We start from the raw sequence: 23,264 nt of genomic DNA, 5'->3' as shown, positions 1-23,264 counted from the left end.
ATCATCAAGGTGTGATAGAATTGCAATTGATTGCATCTGTAAGGAGAACTGGTAGGAACTGTGAAATCCTATGCTTTCCTTGTAAAGTTCAAGATTCTGCTTCTATTTAAAAAAAAAAAAAAACCATTTCAGGAAAAGCCAAACGGAACACAGGCATAAAACAAAGCACGGGTGGGTGGGGGGCTTTCAGGCCCCCTGTGGGTGCACCAGCACATCCCTGTGTTCACCAACCTGGAAGCTCCACTGCTGGTTTTCTTGACGCAAATTACATTTTACCTACTACAAGCAGTGTTGTAATATTTGAAAGGCAGGACTAATATAGAGACATTTGTATGTTTGATCTGGTTTGTTTGTTTCTGCCACTAATCAAAGTCATCTGGATACAAAGTGTGGCAGCAGCTTTAAAACTTTTCTGGCAGAGTCTTAGAGTCTCCTTACTAGCTTCTTGGGTTTTAAGAAGCATTGTGCAGCCAACTCTGAAGATCTAGGCTGGTGTTCACTTCTTAAACTGTTTCAACAATTTTTCAATTACCAAAATCTCTGCTAAGTCATTTTCTGCTCATTTAGTTTTCTATATCAACCTTGTCGAATATACTCTCATGTTCTCTGCTTAAACGCTTTAATATCTAACACTCTTTATGGGAATCTAAATACTTAACATTACATGAAAAGGGCTGTATAATGACAAATTTCTCACAATTATATATATATCTTCTATTTTTTTTAATAAAGTCCCTTCTTTTTATTCCCAGATTCATTTATTCACAATCCTGGTTAGATGATCATAGGAGGTTTACCACATAAAGGAAGATAGATAAATCTACCTTCCTTCAAATTCTCATTCTAATCCACCATTATATGATAAACCTCCTATGATCACCTAACGAGAATTGATCTCATCCTTCCCTAGCTGAACTCATCAGCATTTGTGTTTCTTTAGGATCTTGTTAACCCAATATTCAACGCCACTCAATTTCAACTCAACATTGAGAAGTCTCTCTCACAATTTACAACCATTCATTTATTTACCCCCAAATTATCAAGTGTTTTATTAACCATAAGCCAGTCATCAAGCTAGACACTAGTGTGAGGTATGAATACATAGTCACTGCTGAATTAAATTTTTTACCTTAATAAGGTAGAGAAGTATTAAGTGAAAGTGAAAGTGAAGTCGCTCAGTCATGTCCGACTCTTTGCGACCCCACGGATAGACTGTAGCCTACCAGGCTCCTCCGTCCATGGGATTTTCCAGGCAAGAATACTGGAGTGGGTTGCCATTTCCTTCTCCAAGAGAAGTATTAAGCAGACCTAAATGAATATTAAAGTGTCAACTCTGATAAGTTCTATAAAAATAAGTGCTATGTGCCTATATAGGAGATATTATCTGGTTTGAGGGATAGGAAAAACCACCTATGGAAGTGACACTGGAGGTAATACCTCACAGATGGTTAGACATTGAGTGGAATAGGAAGGAGCATTGGCAACATGGCATGTCAGTAAGTCTTGCTAAACGGGCACTTAAGAAGGAAATGGAGTCCCTGCTCATCAACAGGGAGCCCTCATCTCTGTGCGATTCTTGTGAAGGCTCCTTAATTTTCTTTGGATGTGGAGGAAACACCTTTCCTTGTACAGAAAGAACGCCATCAAAGAACACACTTTCCATTCCACAGGGCTTGCTACCCCCACACCTTCTATGTGTCTCTTCTCCAGGTTTTCCACACACACATACACAGAGCCGCCTAGCATGTACACGCACTGGGGAGAATGATTGTATTAACTTATTAAATGTATATAATACACATTTATAATTTTCCTGTTATCTATGCCTGTGCTGGCATTTAATCTTCACAATAATCCTATGGAGTAGGACTTTGCGAAGGAGGACACTGCAGCACAGAGATTATCCAGTAGCATCACTAACTGCTACCTATAAGCACACTGGGCATTTACTATGTGCTAAGTGTGAGTGTTGTGAACACTATTTTCTAGCTATTATTATTCCCATTTCACTGGGGAGGCTGCAGCGAAGGGAGATTAAGTAACTTACTCATGGATACACAGTGAGGCCAGGTCCGGATTTGAAGCCAGCCAACTCAACAGAGCACTTGTGCTATTAATACTAACCACTCTGCAGCTTTCCACGGCTGGTTCTTATCCTGCCTGGTAAACCTGCAGAGAGGATTCCGAACTCCATTTTTGGAGTATTTCTTCAGAAAGTGAGTACCTCTTCAAATGCAAGCTTTGGGTTCTAGTCACCAATTCTGGAACAACTGGAAAATGCCCAGTTGTTCATCCTATTATATGTGAGAAATTTCCTCTGTCATTTAATAAACTTCTGAATTTCTGTCTCTTCTAGGGTAATATATACTGAGAAATGCATACAATTTTATATTAAAAGTAATTACAATACAATTAGGGTCTTAAATTGTTTTAAATAAGTGTATGTAAACAACTGAACCTTGTGAATAATGTATTATTTTAGATGACTCACAACATCACTTACTTTCATTAGTTTGTACTAGTGAGAATCAAATTATAGTAGAAAGATAGAGTTAATACATTTGTATCAAGAATGAAGAGGAAAATATCACCAAGGTGATTTTGCTAGCAAAAAGACCAGCATAATGAAAAAAAGAAATCTGTTGTAGAAGTGACTTATAGAAAAATGATCTTACCACTCTTTTATTGATTCCTTTGCCATTACATGAAAATGTAGAAGCAGGGTTTTAAACAGATCCTGAATTGAATCCTAGAGATGCCTCTGGAAGAGTACTAAGGTGTCAGTAAACACCCCTAAACTTTATGTGAAATTTGTGTTTATTTGTGTGCATGTGTTTTTTTTTTCTGGGGGAAAGAGTCCATAGTTTTTACCAAGTTGCCAGGTGGTCCCCTGAAAAGGTTAAGCAACACTGATGCAACATAGTGATATAATTATGTAATTATCAGTATTAAACAGATTCAAGATAATATATTCTATTTATAATTACCAAAAGAAATCACTCATCATTCTCTATTAAATAAAAAAATTGTGGTTTTAAAGATGCACTATATAAACCACTAAAATAAGCACTGATATATAGACCTCTGTACTGGATGAAGATAAGATGGGCCTCAGGCAGATGGATCACGCAGAACTGATTTCCCAGCAGCAATTGTTCCTCCTATCAGTAGCCTATTTTACCTTCAATCTTATATCCTTAAAAAAAAAAAATCTGATTCTAAAATAAAACACACACACACACAGAATAAAAAATAAAAAAAATCTGAGGTGATTACAAGTGATATAAAGTTTTCAGATCTAATAACTTTTCAAGTTTAAAATGTTCTTATAAATAAATAGTTAATAAAGGTGAATTCTCCTTTCTCTCATCTGACTACCAGAGGGCATAATTATTGGGGTCTCACTGGTTATAGCAGAGATATTGCAACAGAACAATCTGATGGATAGTTATCTTCATTGCTCAAAACTGGTCCTTCTTCCTTAGGCAGTGTTAGAAGGTCAGCTTAAAATTGTATTGTTGGTTTACAAGGTTACTTTGTTATTGACTAATTTGTATGAATCTAAAAAACTAAATTTGTGTGATTTAGAATTTTAAAAATTAAAGGCAACATGTACATGTACATACACATACATATATAAGAAATTTTTTAACAATTTAATACATTTATATAGTTAATATCATTATCTGTCTGATAATACACTTATTTTAAGAACTATTTTATTTAATGAAATCTTAGAAAAATAGATCAACTTGGATCATATACTTGATCATGTATAATATACTTGGATTTTCTTATCTCTGAATAATCTGACCAGCATTTGGATTATGTTGCTAAAAATGTCTTCATATACTTAATGCGCCTTGAAGTAAAACATCCTTTGTAAATCCTAATATTAGAAGATTTTCTAAAAGACTGAGGGACTACCCAAAAGGAACATATATAAGAAAATTAATTGACTTTAAACAAAATAAAGCAAACATCAAAAGGGAAGGAGAAGGAAATGGAGAGATGAAGACTGCAGTCTTTGTGGCAATCTGCTGGTGGTCCTCTAATTCTGTACTTTCATCTTGATGTATGACTGGTCTATATTTCCCCAGGTCTCTAGAGACTGATTTATCTCAAATGGAATGGGTTGGAAGAATTATATGCCAACTTCTAGATCTAAGTTTTCAGACCCCCACATTCTCCTGCCAATTCCACTCAAACTGGACCATGATCATAATATCAACATCATAGAAAAAGAGTTTTCAACCTGTAACCTAAAGGCTAACACTAGATAGAATTCAATGTGCTCATGATATTTGGATAGTGAAAATTTTTTTCCTCATTTTTATTAATTTAAGATTTTCTTCTGTTGAAAACAGAGACAATACACTCTAGTACATGCAGCTTTGACAAAAATAGAAATTACAGGTATCTTCAAATCTTTAGTCATAGCAGATATTTTAAAATATTGCTTATGTCCACAATTGCTACAAAATTATGGTATTTATACCCATAATACAGAATTTTTATATCATAATTTAAACTTTTAAGTAAGTATACATTTATATATTTTGATTATGGTGTTTTAATGTAATTTGTTCCCTTTTAATCTGATGCATTTTATTTTATGCAAGTTTCCTTTTTAATCTGATGCATTTTATTTTATGCATTTATGATAAGAAAGTCCATATACTTTAGTAGATTACCAAAGAGGTCCATAGCACAAAAAAAGTTTGAGAACCCTGACTGCCCTGGAGAATGGGAGAGGCAAGAACCTGGAAGGAACTCGAGCTCCTGAATGGCCACAAGGGAAAAAATAACTCTCTGACAGAACTTCCTGGCAGCCTAAAAAATGCAATTCAAATTTTTCCATGAGGGAAAGAAACATCTTTGCCATATAAGCCAATCTAGTTTTCAGTCCTTTTTGTGGCAGCACTCAGCACAGAACTAACATATCCTTTATTATCAACTTCTGTTCAGTTATTACAGGAAAGAAACACTTTATAACTTTTTACTAAGAATTAAAAGAATATGGAAAAATATTTTTAAGAATTAAAATAGCAATTATTTTTTATATAGAATTAAAGAGTGTTCAGGACTTCCCTGGTGGCTCGGGTAAAGTGTAAAGAGGGTAAAGTGTCTGCCTGCAATGTGGGAAACCTGGGTTTGATTCCTGGGTCGGGAAGATCCCCTGGAAAAGGAAAGCCAACCCACTCCAGTACCCTTGCCTGGAAAACCCCATGGATGGAGAAGCCTGGTAGTGTCCATGGGATTGCAAAGAGTCGGATATGACTGAGCGACTTCACGTCACTAAAGAGTGTTCAGTGTTTTAATACAATAAAATACCTATGCAAACATTAAACTTTTAGCTATAAAAACTACGCAAAATCTTTAATCCATTTTATTTTGGTATATGGTGTTAGGAAATGTTCTAATTTCATTTTTTAACATGTAGCTTTCCAGTTTTCTCAGCACCACTTAAAAGATACTGTCTTTTCTCTAATGTACATTCTGGCACGGCTTGTCATAGATTAACTGACCATAAGTGCATAGGTTTGTTTCTGGGCTCTCTATTCTGTTCTACTTACCTATAAATCTGTGTGTGTGTGTGTGTGTATGTGTGTGTGTGTGTGTATGTGTGTGCATGTGTGTGTATGTGTGTGCATGTGTGTGTGTGTGTGTGTGTGTGTGTTTGGGCCAGTCCCATACGGTTTTGATTACTATAGCTTTGTAGTACAGTCTGAAGTCAGGAAGAATGTGACTTTCAGTCCTTCTTTCTCAAAAAAATGTTTAAAGTTTTTTAAGGCCATTTTTTTTCCATACAAAATTTTAAATTAGTTTGCTCTACTTCTGTAAAATTAACCTATAACAAAGTAGGCAAGAACATATAATGATGACAAAAGTGTGTGCAACAAGTGGTCCTGAAAAAACTGGACAATTACGTGTAAAAAATGCAATTAGAACATTTTCTCACAACATTTACAAAAATAAAATCAAAATGGATTAAAGACTTAAATTTAAGGCCAGAAACCATAAAACTCCTAGAAGAAAACATGGGCAGAATTCTCTTTGACATAAATGTAACATTTTTGGATCTTCTTTCTAAAGCAAAACAAAACAAAACAAAATAAAACAGAAACAAATGGGATATAATTAAACTTATGAAATTTTGCACAGGAAAGGAAACCAATGACAAATGGTAAGGCAACCTACTGAATGGGAGAAATCATCTGTAAATTATATGACCCATAAGAGATTAATATCCAAAATATATCAATGGTTCGTACAACTCAACATAAAAAAAAAGCAAACTCAATTGAAAAATGGGCAGAAGGCATGAATAGACACTGTTCCAAAGAAGATATACAGATGGCCAACAGGCACATGAAAAGATGCTCAACACTGTTAATCAGAAAAATGCAAATTAAAACCACAATGAGATATTACTTCATACCAGTCAGAATTGCTATCATCAAAAAGAATACTAATAACAAATGTTGGTGAGGATATGGAAAAAGGAAACCTCTGTATACTGTTGGTGGGAATGTAAATTAGTGCAGCCACTGTGGAAAACTGTGGAGTTTTCCCAAAAAACTAAAACCAGAATGATCACATGACCCAGCAATTTCACTCCTATACAAAACAAAAACACTAATGCAAAATAAAACATGCACCCCAATATTCATAGCAGCATTATTTACAATAGCTGAGTTACAGAAGCAATCTGTGTCTAAGAACTGATAAATGAATAAAGAAGATATATATATATAAAGAAGATGATAAATATATATAAAAATATATATAAAGAACTGATAAATGAATAAAGAAGATATATATATAAAGAAGATATATAATATATACACGTGAACAGTGGAATATTACTCAGCTAAAAAAAGAATGAAAATTTTCAATTTTCAACAACACAGATAGACTTGGAGGGCACTATGCTAAAGTGAAACATGTCAAAAAAGACAAATACTGTATGGTAGCACATTGTTCATTTCAGTTCAGTCCAGTCACCCAGTCGTGTCTGACTCTTTGAGACCCCATGGACTGCAGCAAGCCACACCTCCCCGTCGATCACCAACTCCTGGAGTTTACTCAAACTCATGTCCATTGAGTTGGTAATGCCATCCAATCATCTCACCCTCTGTTATCCCCTTCTCCTCCCACCTTCAATCATTCCCAGCATCAGGGTCTTTTCACATGAGTCAATTCTTCGCATCAGGTGGCCAAAGTGTTGGCCTTTCAGCTTCAGCATCAGTCCTCCCAACGAACATTTGGGACTGATCTCTTTTAGGATGGACTGGTTGGATCTCCTTGCAGTCCAAGGGACTCTCAAGAGTCTTCTCCAACACCACAGTTCAAAAGCATCAATTCTTTGGCGCTCAGTTTTCTTTATAGTCCAACTCTCACATCCATACATGACCACTGGAAAAACCATAGCCTTGACTAGACAGACCTTTGTTGGCAAAGTAATGTCTCTGCTTTTTAATACGCTGTCTAGGTTGGTCATAACTTTTCTTCCAAGGAGCAAGCATCTTATGAGGCATCATGAGTTTCTTTACAAAGAAGTCATATCACTCTGTACTCCTGGAAGTAAGGTATGGTATCCATTGTTTCAAATACTTGCTGTTATTTGAAACTGTTAAGTCTCTACTTTTTGTCAACCTGATGAATGTGAAATGATGCTGTGAATTTAACTCAAATTTTTTGATTACTAATACAGTAGGTATTCTTATTGAAATTAAAAAGTTCTTAAATATAGTGTAGTTTCCTTTTTAAATCTTGATTAAAAAGTTTGCAATTTTTGCCATTTTAAATTCTGCAAGAACATCTTTCCTACCACAATTTCATGAGGGTATTCTCTTATACTGCCATCTTAAATATTTTGTCCTGTAAGTCTTTTCATTTGAAATTATTTCTGAGACATGTGAAGCAGGTATCTATTCCAGGCTTGTTTATTAAATAATCCATCCTTTCCTTCCTTATATAGTTTGTATATCTCTTTGGGTCTATTTATGAATTCTGTATTCTGTTCCTTTGTCCAACAGTCACCAATATGATACTACCATATAAGTATAGCTTTAATATAGTCTTAGTATCTCTTAGAGAATCTCTCTCTAGTATGTATGTATTCTTCAGTAATGAGTTAGTTTTTTTGGCTCACTTGTTCTTCCACATACATATTTTAGAATAAAACTGATTTTAAAGAAAACTTCACTTCAAAGGGCTGTAACCCCCTATCCACCATTTTTAATCATTTTCTTGCCTCTACTTTCTGTTCATAGTAAAGGATTATCTTCTAAGATACTACATGGTTTATTTATTCATATGCCTATTGTTATTTTTTTTCTCCCTCTCACCTAGCCATATAGTCTCTCAGCTAGACTATAAACTCAAAATTGGCAGGGTTATTTTTGGATTTGTTCATTGGTACATCTCAAGTACCTAAAATAGATCTTTCCCGAGTAAAGATATGTACTCAATAAATATTTGCTGAGTGAATGAATTTAACTTGAATTTATGACTTATCTGAAGAAAGCTGATATCTTTATAACATTCAGTTTTTTGATCCATGAATATGATGGCTCTCCACATCTATAAAGATTTTCTCTAAATTATTTTAATAAGGCTTTATAAGTTTCCTACATGATGTGTTCACACAATTTATTAGATTTATTCCTCTAAACCTTATACATTTGCTATTGTTGATACTGTTGCTATGTATGTAATGCTATTGATACATATTTTTGTCTAGTCTCTATTAAATGTAAATATAAATATATTTAATATTGTAATAATATAAAGGACAATATAATATCTGTGTAAATATTTTCTGCCAGGTTTATTGAGGCATAGTTTTCATATTGCAAAATTCACCATAAGTACATAATTCAATGAGCTTTGATAAATGTACATAGTTATCACCACCACAATCAAGATACTGAAAACTTTCAATCACTCCAAAAAGTTCCTTTCAGCCTCACTGCAGGCAAATCCATTCCCTTACACCTAGCCTCTGGCAAACTCTGATCCATTTTCTATTAGTACTATTTTGCCTTTTCTAGAATGCCATATAAACAGAATCATACAGTATACAGTCTTTTGTGTCTGGCTTCTTCAGTGTAATGCATTTGAAATCCATCTATATTGTACCTTTTAGCAGTTCTTTCCTTTTTAATGCTGCTTACATTCTATGGATCTAATCCACTTGCCTTTTGATAGACATATGAATTGTTTCTAGATTTTGGTTATTATGAATAAAACTGCTATGAACATTCACCGTTTTGTGTGGACAGTTTTGATTTCTGTTGGGTTAATTTCTAGACTAGAACCGCTGGGACATGTAAGAAATTCTTTAGTCTTATAAGAAATTAAAAACCTGTTTTCCATGAATATTTTTACCATTGTTTTTTCATTCCCACCAGTACAGTGAAAGAAATCCAGTTGTTCTACATTTTTACCAGCAGTTGGTATTGAATCTTTTCCTTTCTAGGGGGTATGTCTTGTTATTTCATAAAGATTTTAATTTACATTTCCCTAATATCAAATGCCATTGAGCATCTTTCCAAGTTCTAATTTGTCATTCATATTTTCTGTTCTTGTAAAGTACCTCTTTAAGTCTCTTGCCAATTTTTAAATCGAGTGTTTGGTTTCTTATTATTGAACTGTGATGGTTATTTATGTATTCTGGATATAAGCCCTCTTCTTAACAGCTCCACAGTAGCCCTGAAAATTATCAGCCTCAAAACCACAGAGCTATGAGAACCAGAAGCCTTGCAGTCATTGGACAGGGGAAGACTGGGCTTGAGGCTTGGCAAGAAGTCCTATGACCAAAGAACTGTCATTAGGTAACCTTACAGCTCCCTGGAAAATACCTATCTATGGAGTGTTGTCATTATTTGACCTGAAATGGAACTCACTTGAAGGATATATCTGGTATGGGACTTGCATCTAGAACATATAAAAATAACTTACAACTCAATAGTAAAAAGACAATCTAATTAAATTTGGGTAAAGAATTCGAATAGACATCTGTTCAAAGATGATATATAAATGGTGCATAAGCAAATGAAATGAGTATCTACATGAACCATTAGGAAAATACAAAGAAAAACCACGATGAGAGACCACGTCACATCTAGTAGAATGACGTAACCATAAATACAGAAAATAAGTATTGATGAAAATTGTAGAGAAATCAGAGTCTTCGTCCACTGCAGATGGGAAGGTAAAATAGTGGAGCTACTTTGGAAAACAATTTGGTAATTCCTCAAAATGTTAAATAAACAGAGTTACCATATATAATTCCACTCCTAAGTATATACCTAAAAGAAATGAAAATGTGTGTCCATCCCTGGGTGGGGAAAATCTCCTGGTGGGGGACATGGCAACCCACTCCAGTATTCTTTTTTTTTGTTTTTTTTCATTTATTTTTATTAGTTGGAAGCTAATTATTTTACAATATTGTAGTGGTTTTTGTCATACACTGACATGAATCAGCCATGGATTTACATGTGTTCCCCATCCCGATCCCCCCTCCCACCTCCCTCTCGACCCGATTCCTCTGGGTCTTCCCAGTGCACCAGGCCCGGAGCACTTGTCTCATGCATCCAACCTGGGCTGGTGATCTGTTTCACTATAGATAATATACATATTTCGATGCTGTTCTCTTGAAACATCCCACCCTCGCCTTCTCCCATCTGTGTCTCTTTTTCTGTTTTGCATATAAGGTTATCGTTACCATCTTTCTAAATTCCATATATATGTGTTAGTACACTGTATTGGTGTTTATCTTTCTGGCTTACTTCACTCTGTATAATGGACTCCAGTTTCATCCATCTCATTAGAACTGATTCAAATGAATTCTTTTTAATGGCTGAGTAATATTCCATGGTATATATGTACCACAGCTTCCTTATCCATTCATCTGCTGATGGGCATCTAAGTTGCTTCCATGTCCTGGCTATTATAAACAGTGCTGCGATGAACATTGGGGTGCACGTGTCTCTTTCAGATCTGGTTTCCTCTGTGTGTATGCCCAGAAGTGGGATTGCTGGGTCACATGGCAGTTCTATTTCCAGTTTTTTAAGAAATCTCCACACTGTTCTCCATAGTGGCTGTACTAGTTTTCATTCCACTCCAGTATTCTTGCCTGGAGAATTCCACGGATAGAGAAGCCTGGCGGGCTACAGCACATAGGGTTGCAGAGTTGGGACACAACTGAAGCGACTGAGCATGAATGCACATGCATATAAAGGCTGGTATACAAGTGTTCATAGAAATATCATTCATAAGAATCAAAACGTGGAAAATTCAAGTGTCCATTAACTGAGGAATGGATAAACAAAGTGCAATATATCCATACAATGAACTATTATTCAGTAATATAAAGAAATCAAATACTGATACATGTGAACACTGACAACCCTTGAAAACATTATGCTAAAAGAAGCCAGTCATAAAAGATCACAAATTGTATGCTCTCATTTATATGAAATATTCAGATTAGACAAATCTATATAGACGAAAGTACTGCCTGTGACAGAGCAGAAGGTTATGGGGAATGACTCCTAATGCGTTCTTTCTGGAGTGATAAAAATACTCCAAAATTCAGTTGTGTTGATGGTGACATAATTGTGAATATGTTAAAATTCACTGAATTTCATTCTTAAATTTATAAACAATGAAATACCATTTTAACTAGACTGGCAAATTTTAAAAGTCTGCTAATGCTACCAAGATCAGGGGATATCCAAAGCCTAGTGAGCACGCCTGTTCACTGATGGTGGGAGTATACATTAGTGCAGTCACTTAAAAAAACAGTTTTGCATTTAGCCATATTTTGCCTAGATATATACTGCAGTGAAACTTTTGCACACATCCACTAGAAGAATCACATTACTCATAAGAGCCTTGTTCTTAAGAAATTAACATGGAAAACAGAACAAATATCCACAGGAGAATGAATAAATACAATACACTGTATGCCTACAAGGACATACTATGTGCCTTGTAAATGACTGAAATACATCTCGCATGTTAACATGGCTGATTACCTAAAATATGTTTCAATGAAAAATTAAGTCACAAAGTACAGACTGAACAGTCATGTAAAGCAAATAGAAAAACAAAATATTTTTGTGGAGAAATATGGTGAAAATGGTCATCTGAGTTAAATTTACCCATTCCAGTCCATTTTAGTTCGCTGATTCCTAGATGTTGACATTCACTCTTGCCATCTCCTGTTTGGCCACTTTCAATTTGCCTTGATTCATGGACCTAACATTCCAGATTCCTATGCAATATTGCTCTTTACAGCATCGGACTTTGCTTCTATTACCAGTCACATCCACAGCTGGGTGGCGTTTTTGCTTTGGCTCCATCTCTTCATTCTTTCTGGAGTTACTTCTCCACTGATCTCCAGTAGCATATTGGGCACCTACTGACCTGGGGAATTAATCTTTCAGTGTTCTATCTTTTTGCCTTTTCATACTGTTCATGGGGTTCTCAAGGCAAGAAGACTGAAGTGGTTTGCCAGTTCCTTCTCCAGTGGACCACATTTTGTCAGAGCTCTCCACCGTGACCTGTCCGTCTTGGGTCACACGGCATGGCTCATATGTTCATAGAGTTAGACAAGGCTGTGGTCCATGTGATCAGATTGATTAGTTTTCTGTGATTGTGGTTTTCAGTCTGCCCTCTGATGGAGAAGGATAAGAGGCTTATGGGAACTTCCTGATGGGAGAGACTGAGGGGGAAACTGGGTCTTGTTCTGATGGGCGGGGCCATGCTCAGTAAATCTTTAATCCAATTTTCTGTTGATGGGAGGGGCTGTGTTCCCTCCCTGCTATTTACCTGGGACCATGGTGGAGGTAATGAAGATAATGGCGACCTCCTTCAAAAGATCCCATGCATGCACTGCTACACTCTGTCCCCAACCCTGCAGCAGGCCACCACCGACCCACGCCTCTGCTAGAGACTCCTGGACACTGCCGGGCAAGTCTGGGTCAGTCTCTTGTGGGGTCACTGCTCCTTTCTCCTGGGTCTTGGTGCTCACAAGGTTCTGTTCATGCCTTTCAAGAGTCTATTTCCCAGTCCTGTGTGAGTTTTGGCAGCTCTATGGTGGGGTTAATAGCGATCTCCTCCAAGAGAGCTTATGCCATACCCAAGTCTGCTGCACCCAGAGCCCCTGGCCCTGAGGCATCCACTGCTGACCTGTACCTCCTCAGGAGATGCTCAGACACAGTTCTGTCTCGGTCTCTGTGGGCTCCCTGGGTCCTGGTGCACACAAGATTTGTTTGGGTCCTCTGAGTGTCTCTGGCAGGAGTGAGGTTTGATAATAAATACGAATTCACCCCTCCTACTGTCTTGCTGGGGCTTCTCCTTTGCCCTCGGGCGTGGGGTATCTCCTCACAGCCGCTCCAGCCCTGCACGGCCACTGCTCCAGAGCCTACCATTCGCTGGGGTTTCTCTGACGTTGGACGTGGGGTCTCTCCTCACAGCTACTGCTCAGCCCCTCACAGCTGCCACTCCAGCGCTGCACACGCTTGGAAGAAGTGGATTAGCCATCATAGTCAACAAGAGTCCAAAATGCAGTACTGGGATGCAATCTCAAAAATGACAAAATGATCTCTGTTCGTTTCCAAGGCAAACCATTCAATATCATGGTAATCCAAGTCTATGCCCCGACCAGTGATGCTGAAGAAGCTGAAGTTGAGTGGTACTATGAAGACTTATAAGACCTTCTAGAACTAACACCCCAAAAAGATGTCCTTTTCTTTATAGGAGACTGGAATGCAAAAGTAGGAAGTCAAGAAACACCTGGAGTAACAGGCAAATTTGGCCTTGGAGTACAGAAGGAAGCAGGGCAAAGGCTAATAGAGTTTTGCCAAGAGAACGCACCAGCCACAGCAAACACCCTCTTCCAACAACACAGGAGAAGTCTCTACACGTGGACATAACCAGATGGTCAACACTGAAATCAGATTGATTATATTCTTTGCAGCCAACGATGGAGAAGCTCTATACAGTCAGCAAAAACAAGACCGGGAGCTGACTGTGGCTCAGATCATGAACTCCTTATTGCCAAATTCAGACTTAAATTGAAGAAATTAGGGAAAACCACTAGACCATTCAGGTATGACCTAAATCAAACTCCTTACAATTATACAGTGGAAGTGAGAAATAGGTTCAAGGGATTAGATCTGATAGACAGAGTGCTTGATGAACTATGGATGGAGGTTCATGACATTGTACAGCAGACAGGGAGCAAGACCTTTCCCAAGAAAAAAAAAATGCAAAAAAGCAAAATGGCTGCCTGAGGAGGCCTTACAAATAGCTGTAAAAAGAAGAGAAGTAAAAAACAAAGGAGAAAAGGAAAGATATTCCCATCTGAATGCATAGTTCCAAAGAACAGTAAGGACAGATAAGAAAACCTTCCTCAGTGATCAATGCAAAGAAATAGAGGAAAACAACAGAATGGGAAAGACTAGAGATCTCTTCAAGAAAATTAGAGATATCAAGGGAACATTTCATGCAAAGATGAGCTCAATAAAGGATAGAAATGGTATGGACCTAACAGAAGCAGAAGATATTAAGAAGAGGTGGTAAGAATACACAGAAGAACTATACAAAAAGATCTTCACGACCCAGATAATCACAATGGTGTGATCACTGACCTAGAGCCATACATCCTGGAATGTGAAGTTAAGTGGGTCTTAGGGAGCATCACTACAAACAAAGCTAGTGGAGGTGATGGAATTCCAGTTGAGCTATTTCAATCCTAAAAGATGATGCTATTAAAGTGCTGCACTAAATATGCCAGCAAATTTAGAAAACTCAGCAGTGGCCACAGGACTGGAAAGGTCAGCTTTCATTCCAATCCCAAAGAAAGGCAATGCCAAAGAATGCTCAAACTACTGCACAATTGCACTCATCTCACATGCTAGCAAAGTAATGCTCAAGATTCTCCAAGCCAGGCTTCAGCAATACGTGAACCATGAACTTCCAGATGTTCAAGCTGGTTTTAGAAAAGGCAGAGGAACCAGAGATCAAACTGCCAACATCCATTGGATTATTGAAAAAGCAAGAGAGTTCCAAAAAACCATCTATTTCTGCTTTATTGACTATGCCAAAGCCTTTGACTGTGTGGATCACAATAAACTGTGGAAAATTCTGAAAGAGATGGGAATACCAGACCACTTGACCTGCCTCTTGAGAAACCTGTATGCACGTCAGGAAGCACCAGTTAGAACTGGACATGGAACAACAGACTGGTTCCAAATAGGAAAAGGAGAATGTCAAGGCTGTATATTGTCACCCTGCTTATTTAACTTCTATGCAGAGTACATCATGTGAAATGTTGGGGTGGAGGAAGCACAAACTGGAATCAAGATTGCTGGGAGAAACATCAATAACCTGATATGCAGATGACACCACCCTTATGGCAGAAAGTGAAGAAGAACTAAAGAGCCTCTTGATGAAAGTGAAAGAAGAGAGTGGCCAGGTTGGTTTAAATCTCACCATTCAGAAAACTAAGATCATAGCATCCAGTCCCATAACTTCATGACAAATATATGGGGAAACAGTGGCAGACTTTACTATTTTGGGCTCCAAAATCACTGCAAATGGTGATTGCAGCCGTGAAATTAAGAGACGCTTACTCCTTGGAAGGAAAGTTATGACCAACCTTGATAGCATATTAAAAAGCAGAGACATTACTTTGCCAACAAAGATCCGTCTAGTCAAGGCTATGGTTTTTCCAGTGGTCATATATGGATGTGAGAGTTGGACTGTAAAGAATGCTGAACACCAAAGAATTGATACTTTTGGAACTGTGGAGTTGGAGAAGACTCTTGAGAGTCCCTTGGGCTGCAAGGAGATCCAACCAGTCCATCCTAAAGGAGATCAGTCCTGGCTGTTCATTGGTAGAACTGATCTGGAAGCTGAAACTCCAATACTTTGGCCACCTGATGTGAAGAGCTGACTCATTTAAAAAGACCCTGCTGCTTGGAAAGATTGAGGGCAGGAGAAGGGGATGACAGAGGATGAGATGGTTGGATGGCATCACCGACTCAATGGACATGAGTTTCAGTGGACTCCGGGAGTTGGGGATGGACAGGGAGCCCTGGCGTGCTGCAATCCACAGGGTCGCAAAGAGTTAGACAGGACTGAGCGACTGAACTGAACTGAACTGATTCTAGATGTATTTCAACAGCACATTTATACATGCATATTTGAAATATATATATGCATATAACATATATTTGAAAAGATATTTCAGATGTCTTTTTTAACGTGTTTGTGTTAAGAGCAATGTAATTAGCATTATTTAAATATTTTACTGAGAGAAACAAAAACATTTCAAATTTAAATGCTGAAAGAAATGAGACTGTTTTTTATGTCATTTCCTATTACAACTTCAAAGTATTCCTATTCCTTCTCTTGTCTTTTAGAAGTTAAATATTGTCTTGGTCATTACTGATTTTTATTTCCTATTTTTCATCAAGGAATGACTGTTGTTACATATGGATTTTTGTATTTTCAGGTTAAAACTGCACTCAGTGAAATATTACTTCTCTCCAGAGTTAAGTCAAAAGGGGAAAGATCAGCCTCTAATAGAATGATGTAGAGAAACCCTGGCTGGAAAATATCTGGCAGCAGAAGCAGAAGCGCCTCTCTGAGGGCTAAAGGTTATCTTTTCTCACCAAGCAATCTGTTCTCCATCCCTAATGAAATTGAAAAATAACCTTTTAAAACTACTTTCCATCTTTCTGATATCAAATTATTTATACTGATGTTAATAAACATGGACATTTAGTATATATGTAAATATTATTATGTAATAATTTTCCTATTGAAATAATGACTTCATGCATAAGTTAAAGATGTGCAATAAGATCTTAAACAATTTTGTCTCTTCTTTCACAGACCTATTCTCTCATTGTGTAATTAGAATAACGGGATTTTGAGGACATCTTCATTTCCATTTGTCCATCCATTTAAAAATTAATCATGTATTTTTAGTTTTTTTCATTTATTTACTCAACCATCTATTTAAAAAATACATTACCTATCTCTTCTCTGGCACTATACTTATTTTGGGGGGTACAGTAAGAATAAAAGGTTAAAAGAATGCTGCCTCCTCAAAATCTGGGATGTCTACAGAGACAGATAATTGCGATTACCATTTATATATTGTATTAATAACTATTGCTACATTGTGGTGAGTGACACAAACAGAGGTATTTGGTGGTTTGGTTGAAGAACTTTCGGTAGAACTCAGATGAGTGGGAGTTAATAAAGGAGAGAAACATGTAAAAAACCATAGAGTAGAAGCACTGTAGATATAAGAACAGAGCGGCTTCAAGAAGAGAGAGTAAAAAGGAATGTGATATAGAAAGGCTAGGAGATTTCAAGTCAGACAGGACTTGATTAAACTATGGACAAAACACTAGAAAAACACTGAGGCATTAGGCAATAAAGACATTACCTGACTTGTGTTTTGAGATCGCTTAGCTGCATTTTTCAGCACGTGTTCTGCAGTTATTCAGTCTTCAACACTTTTAGTGAGTTGCCATTTATCATCATAACTGCTGCAGTGTTCCAAAAATCTGCCTCCATTATCTGCCTGCCCTCTTGTATGCATCTGTGTTTCAGAACTCGGAATAGAATTTAAGTTCTTCTAAGATGCATTAAATTATTAGACTTTAAATTCTTCTAAGGTCTAATGGGCAATAAATACCTATAAACATACACTTACCATACAACATGGTAAGAGCTCAAGTAGAGACATAAAGTGCAAAGGGAAACAGCAGAGGGAGTCAATTAATCCAACTGGAGAGAGATGGAAAGCCTACAGAGAAGAGAGAGAATTTATTCCATCTAAGGTGTCTAAGAGGTTGCCTTGTTTTGTTTTTTAAATTAAAAAAATGGGAACAGCATTCTGAGAAAAGAGAATTTTGTAAATCACAGAAATTTCCTGGGAGATGGTGAGAAATTTGATATATGGGAAAGGACAGAGGGAATTTGGGAAAGAAGCTCAAGATGGATTCTGAGAGATATTTTATGACAGGATAAAACAGAGATTCCATCCCTAAGGCACTAGGGAGCCAAAGGCAGGGTTTAAACTGGGAGTGACTTTGAAGGTTAATCTTAGCACTGTGATATCTGCTTACAGGATTAGAATTCATCTTTCTAAATGTCCAATTACTTTATGTAGCTGCCAAATCTACTTTGTGGGAAGCTCCCAGCTTAACCCCCACCCCTCACAAAGAAGGCTGAGTACCAAAGAATTGATGCTTTCTAACTGCGGTATGGGAGAAAACTCTTGAGAGTCCCTTGGATTGCAAGGAGATCAAAGCAATCAATCTTAAAGAAAATCAACCCTGACTCTTCATTGGAAGGACTGATGCTGAAACTGAAGCTCCAATACTTTGGCCAACTGATGCAAAGAGCTGAATTGTTGGAAAAGACTCTGATGTTGGGACAGATTGAAGGCAGGAGGAGAAGGGGACAACAGAGGATGAGACGGTTGGATGGCATCACTGACTCAATGGACATGAGTCTGAGCAAACGCCGGGAGATGGTGGTGAAGGACAGGGGAACCTGGCGAGTTGCAGTCCATGAAGTCACAAAGAGTCGGACATGACTGAGCTACTGGACAACAACAACAACCTACTTTATATTGTGTGTACAGACCACCACACCTACATGCTCCAGTTCAGATACCATCAGTTTTGCTCCTTGCATTTCATCCTCATTCCTATTAGCAGACTAGGGATATGGAACAGCATTGATGCTGACCTAGAGGCCATGCTTTCTTCTCTAGTTTGACTTCCAAGTTCAAAATATTTTGGCCTTCTCTAAAAACCAAAACTTTTCTACTTACCCAAACATCTAACCCTAACAACTCAAACATACCTGTATTTCTGTGAGATCGTATTTCCTCTCATACTTAATTAATTGTAATTTAAAAGACAATTGGCTCATAAACATATATCATTACCTATTTTATTAAGATAAAATAAGTATAACTTCTAAGAAAATAAGATGTAAACATTGATAGAATGGGAAAAATGAATGTTCTAGCACAAGGGCAAGTGCCAGTTTTTGAATTATATATAGTGATGATTCATGGGCATAACCATCAATCTTAAAGAACAGAGCACATCTGTCTTGGGGGACTGTCAGAGCATATGGAACCTTCAGGGGCTGCAGTGACTAATGAGTATTCGTAGGTTGGAGTGAAATTCAGCTTAATGCCTGTGTCTACATAAGTACATGACAAAAACTCCCATTATTGTGGCATTTCCCCCCCCACTAATTTGTTATGAGTTCCAAAAGATAAAATTATTGCTAAGTAAATCAGAGATGGTTAGACAGCCTCACCAACTTAATAGACATGAGTTTGAGCAAACTCCAGGAGATAGTGAAGGACAGGAAAGCCTGGTATGCTGCAGTCCATGAGGTTGCAAAGAGTTTAACACAACTTAATGACTGAACAGCAACTCCGATATCAAGTGATTTATTTAAATATTCAGTTCAGTTCAGTCACTCAGTCATGTCCGACTCTTTGCAACCCCATGGATAGCAGCACGCCAGGATTCCCTGTCCATCACCAACTCCCAGAGCTTACTCAAACTCATGTCCATCGAGTCAGTGATGCCATCCAACCATCTCATCCTCTGTCATCCCCTTCTCCTGCCCTCAATCTTTCCCAGTATCAGGGTCTTTTCAAATGAGCCAGTTCGCATCAGGTGGCCAAAGTGTTGGAGTTTCAGCTTCAGCATCAGTCGTTCCAAAAAATATTCAGGACTGATTTCCTTTAGGATGGACTGGTTGGATCTCCTTGCAGTCCAAGGGACTCTCAAGAGTCTTCTCCAACACCACAGTTCAAAAGCATCAATTCTTCGGCACTTAGCTTTCTTTATAGTTCACTCTCACATCCATACATGACTACTGGAAAAATCATAGCTTTGACTACATGGACCTTTGTTGGTAAAGTAATATCTCTGCTTTTTAATATGCTGTCTAGGTTGGTCATATGTTTTCTCCCAAGGAGCAAGCATCTTTTAATTTCATGGCTGCAGTCACCATCTGCAGTGATTTTGGAGCCCAGAAAAATTAAGTTTGTCACTGTTTCCATTGTTTCCCCATCTACTTGTCATGAAGTGGTAGGACCATATCCCATGATCTAAGTTTTCTAAACATTGAGTTTTAAGCCAACTTTTTCACTCTCCTCTTCCACTTTCAAGGGGCTCTTTAGTTCTTCTTCGCTTTCTGCCATAAGGGTGGTGTCATCTGTGTGTTGGAGGTTATTGATGTTTCTCCCAGCAATCTTGTTTCCAGCTTGTGCTTCATCCAGCTTGGCATTTCACATGATGTACGCTGCATGTAAGTTAAATAAGCAGGGTGACAATATACAGCCTTGACATGCTCCTTTCCCAATTTGGAACCAGTTTGTTGTTCCACATCCAGTTCTAACTGTTGCTTCTTGACCTGCATATGGATTTCTTAAGAGGCAGGTAAGGTGGTGTGGTATTCCCATCTCTTTAAGAATTTTCCACAGTTTGTTGTGATCCCCACAGTCAAAGGCTCTGGTGTAGTGAGTAAAGCAGAAGTAGATGGTTTCTCTGAAACTCTCTTGCTTTTTTCAAAAAACTAGAATGATCATAAAAATTACAGTCTGTGTGCACATGCATGTCTATACCTGTGTGAGTTTAATGTACACAATGGAAACCTAGTGAATCTCCTGTGCCTTTGTGAACATTTGAACCAGTCTTTTTTTTTTTTTTTTCTGTATTGATTTATAAAACACAGAGATGATTTTTTTTTTTAAGTAATGCTTAATAAAAGAGGAAGCTGGACAAAAAGAGAGGAGAAGAAGATTTCTGATATGGGAAGATGTTATCTGACCCAGTGTCTCCAGTTTTGAGCTGGATAGCTACCCATGAACTTGGTTAAATATAAAAGGTTCAACCTAGTACAGAGGCTGGTAAGGACTAGTGAGGATGAGAACTAATTTAAATCCTTCCATGTCTCTAAAACTATCACATGGCTAAGACAGAAAGCCCACATTTAAAAGCTGATGTAGTACTTTCCCCGCCTCGGGGAAGCAACAGCACTCTAATCAAAGTGAAAAGAAAAAGAAAAGTTCCTCCTTGCCTCTAAGGAAGAGGACGGACCGTGGGCAACAGACTCTGCTGTGCTGCTCTGTTTTCAGTAAACTGAGCTGAGAGAAAACTGCCTTGGTTTCTGTTACATCAGCTCCACTGGATCCCACTTGCACAAAGCTTTTAATATCTAGCCAGCCTTGGGGGACTCCATTTCTCACAGCTACTTCAGGATCATTCTTTGTACTAAACCAAACAGGTTACTTTTAAGTCTTGAGAGCCATGGTACCAGGTGGGGAGCAAAAAAAGAGTGAAGGGTCAGACTCTGGGCGTTTTCAGATTCAGTCACTAAAAGCCCACTAAGTAGAATTAAACACATCCACCTCCTAAATTTTAAAACATGAGTCAAAATACTTTGCTTTAAAAAAGACCTTCTGGAGTTGTTTTGTATGCAGAGAAATTCAGAAAACAATGACCCCCAAAAAATTTAAGCTCTTATGGTGGATTTGAAAGCTCACATCTATCATGTTTAATTCTGTCTACTAGGAGGAAGGCAGACCATTCTGACAGGCACAGCACAGATTTTATTTGGCCTCTTCCCATTTTCTTCTATGTGTCTACAATTTGATTTTTGCTTATTTCTCCCAGGGATTTTTTTTCCCAATGAATAATTAATGATAGTCTATGTCAATTTTCCATGACTATTGAATTCTGTAGAAATCTTCCTACAATAAAGCTTTCGATCTGTAAAAAGTGATTTGGTACATATTCTGCTTTTCTTGCAATTTTAAGGTTGTCCAAATCCATATGAGATTTGTCGTTAAAAACTCAATTAGGTATCACAATTAATCCCTGATACACTTTCCTTGTTACACTGTCATTTTTCTCATTTCAACCAATACTCCAAGAAACTGTTATTATAGTTTGAATAGTTAATGTTTTATTAATTTGACTATGATTCAGCAGCCACTTAGCCCCCATGATATACTAGGTTATTAAAAATATGTAGCTGTGGTCTGTTCTTAGGAAATTTTTAACCTTTATTTTATGAAAACATTCTAATAATTTCTGTACTTAAAAACAGCACACAAATAAATGACTGTGTAAGTAATAAAATCAAAGATTTAAAAACAAAATTGAGAGAAGAAAACACAAAATCCATTTATGGTTAATCCTTGCTCTAATATATGGTGGATGATTCTGCAACTTTCCTCAATCATCTTAAATACTTATCATTTGTACATGAAGAAGAGTTTCATTCACAACTAGCATATTCCATATATTAAAAACAAATTCTCCTTCCTCAAATAAAGTTTTTTTTTTTGTTTTTGTTTTAAGTATATCGTTTTGGGTTCACTTTTTAAAAATTTCTCCTTGATTTTGACCTTTGTAAACCATTTAAAGCTTCGATTCCTTCCTTAGATGAGAAATTGAAACTGTGTCCAGTATAGGTTCAGTTGATTCTGAGGAGGAGACGCTCTGATTCATTTCATCACTGTCTCACTGACTTTTCCATACAGTTGAATATACAGTTGTACTGACTTGGATTCAGTTAAGCTCATTAAAATATGCAGACTCTCAGCTTTTTTATTATCATTATGTTTCTTTTTTCCTGATTACTTCTCAAATTTATTAATATTGATAACAATCCTGATATTGTTAAAACATTGCTATATTTACTTGGAATTCACAATCTTGAACTCTTTCATTTTTCTTACATTAACATACATAGAGATAGAGTTATTCTCCCTGTGACCTCAGTTTTCCTCTCCCTCAACACTACTTTCTCCCTCCCCCTCTTATTCTTCTTTTCATTTTTTACCAAAATAACTCTTTTTTTCCCAACTTCCATAAAGTTTTTCTTTTAGTGACCGTTCTGAAGTAAAAGCTCAAGTCGCTAACATTTCACAGCAACCATTTGTTGTGCAAATTAGACTACGCTCTCATTCAACAAAATTTCTTGAGCACCTATGATTTGTCAGGCAACACTGAATAAAACAGAAACAAATCTATGTCTTAAGGAGGCTTATATACTAGTGAGACAGACCATAAACAACAACAAAAAAATCCCCACAGCACACTGAAAGGTAAAAAGATAGGTAAAGCAAGGGAGGATGGCAGAGACTGAACCTATGGGGATGCGGGTTTGATTCTATTTTA

This window comes from Cervus canadensis, chromosome 3 (genome assembly GCF_019320065.1).
Source record: "Cervus canadensis isolate Bull #8, Minnesota chromosome 3, ASM1932006v1, whole genome shotgun sequence".
Lineage (NCBI taxonomy): Eukaryota > Metazoa > Chordata > Mammalia > Artiodactyla > Cervidae > Cervus > Cervus canadensis.
This window is presented reverse-complemented; position numbering follows the sequence as displayed.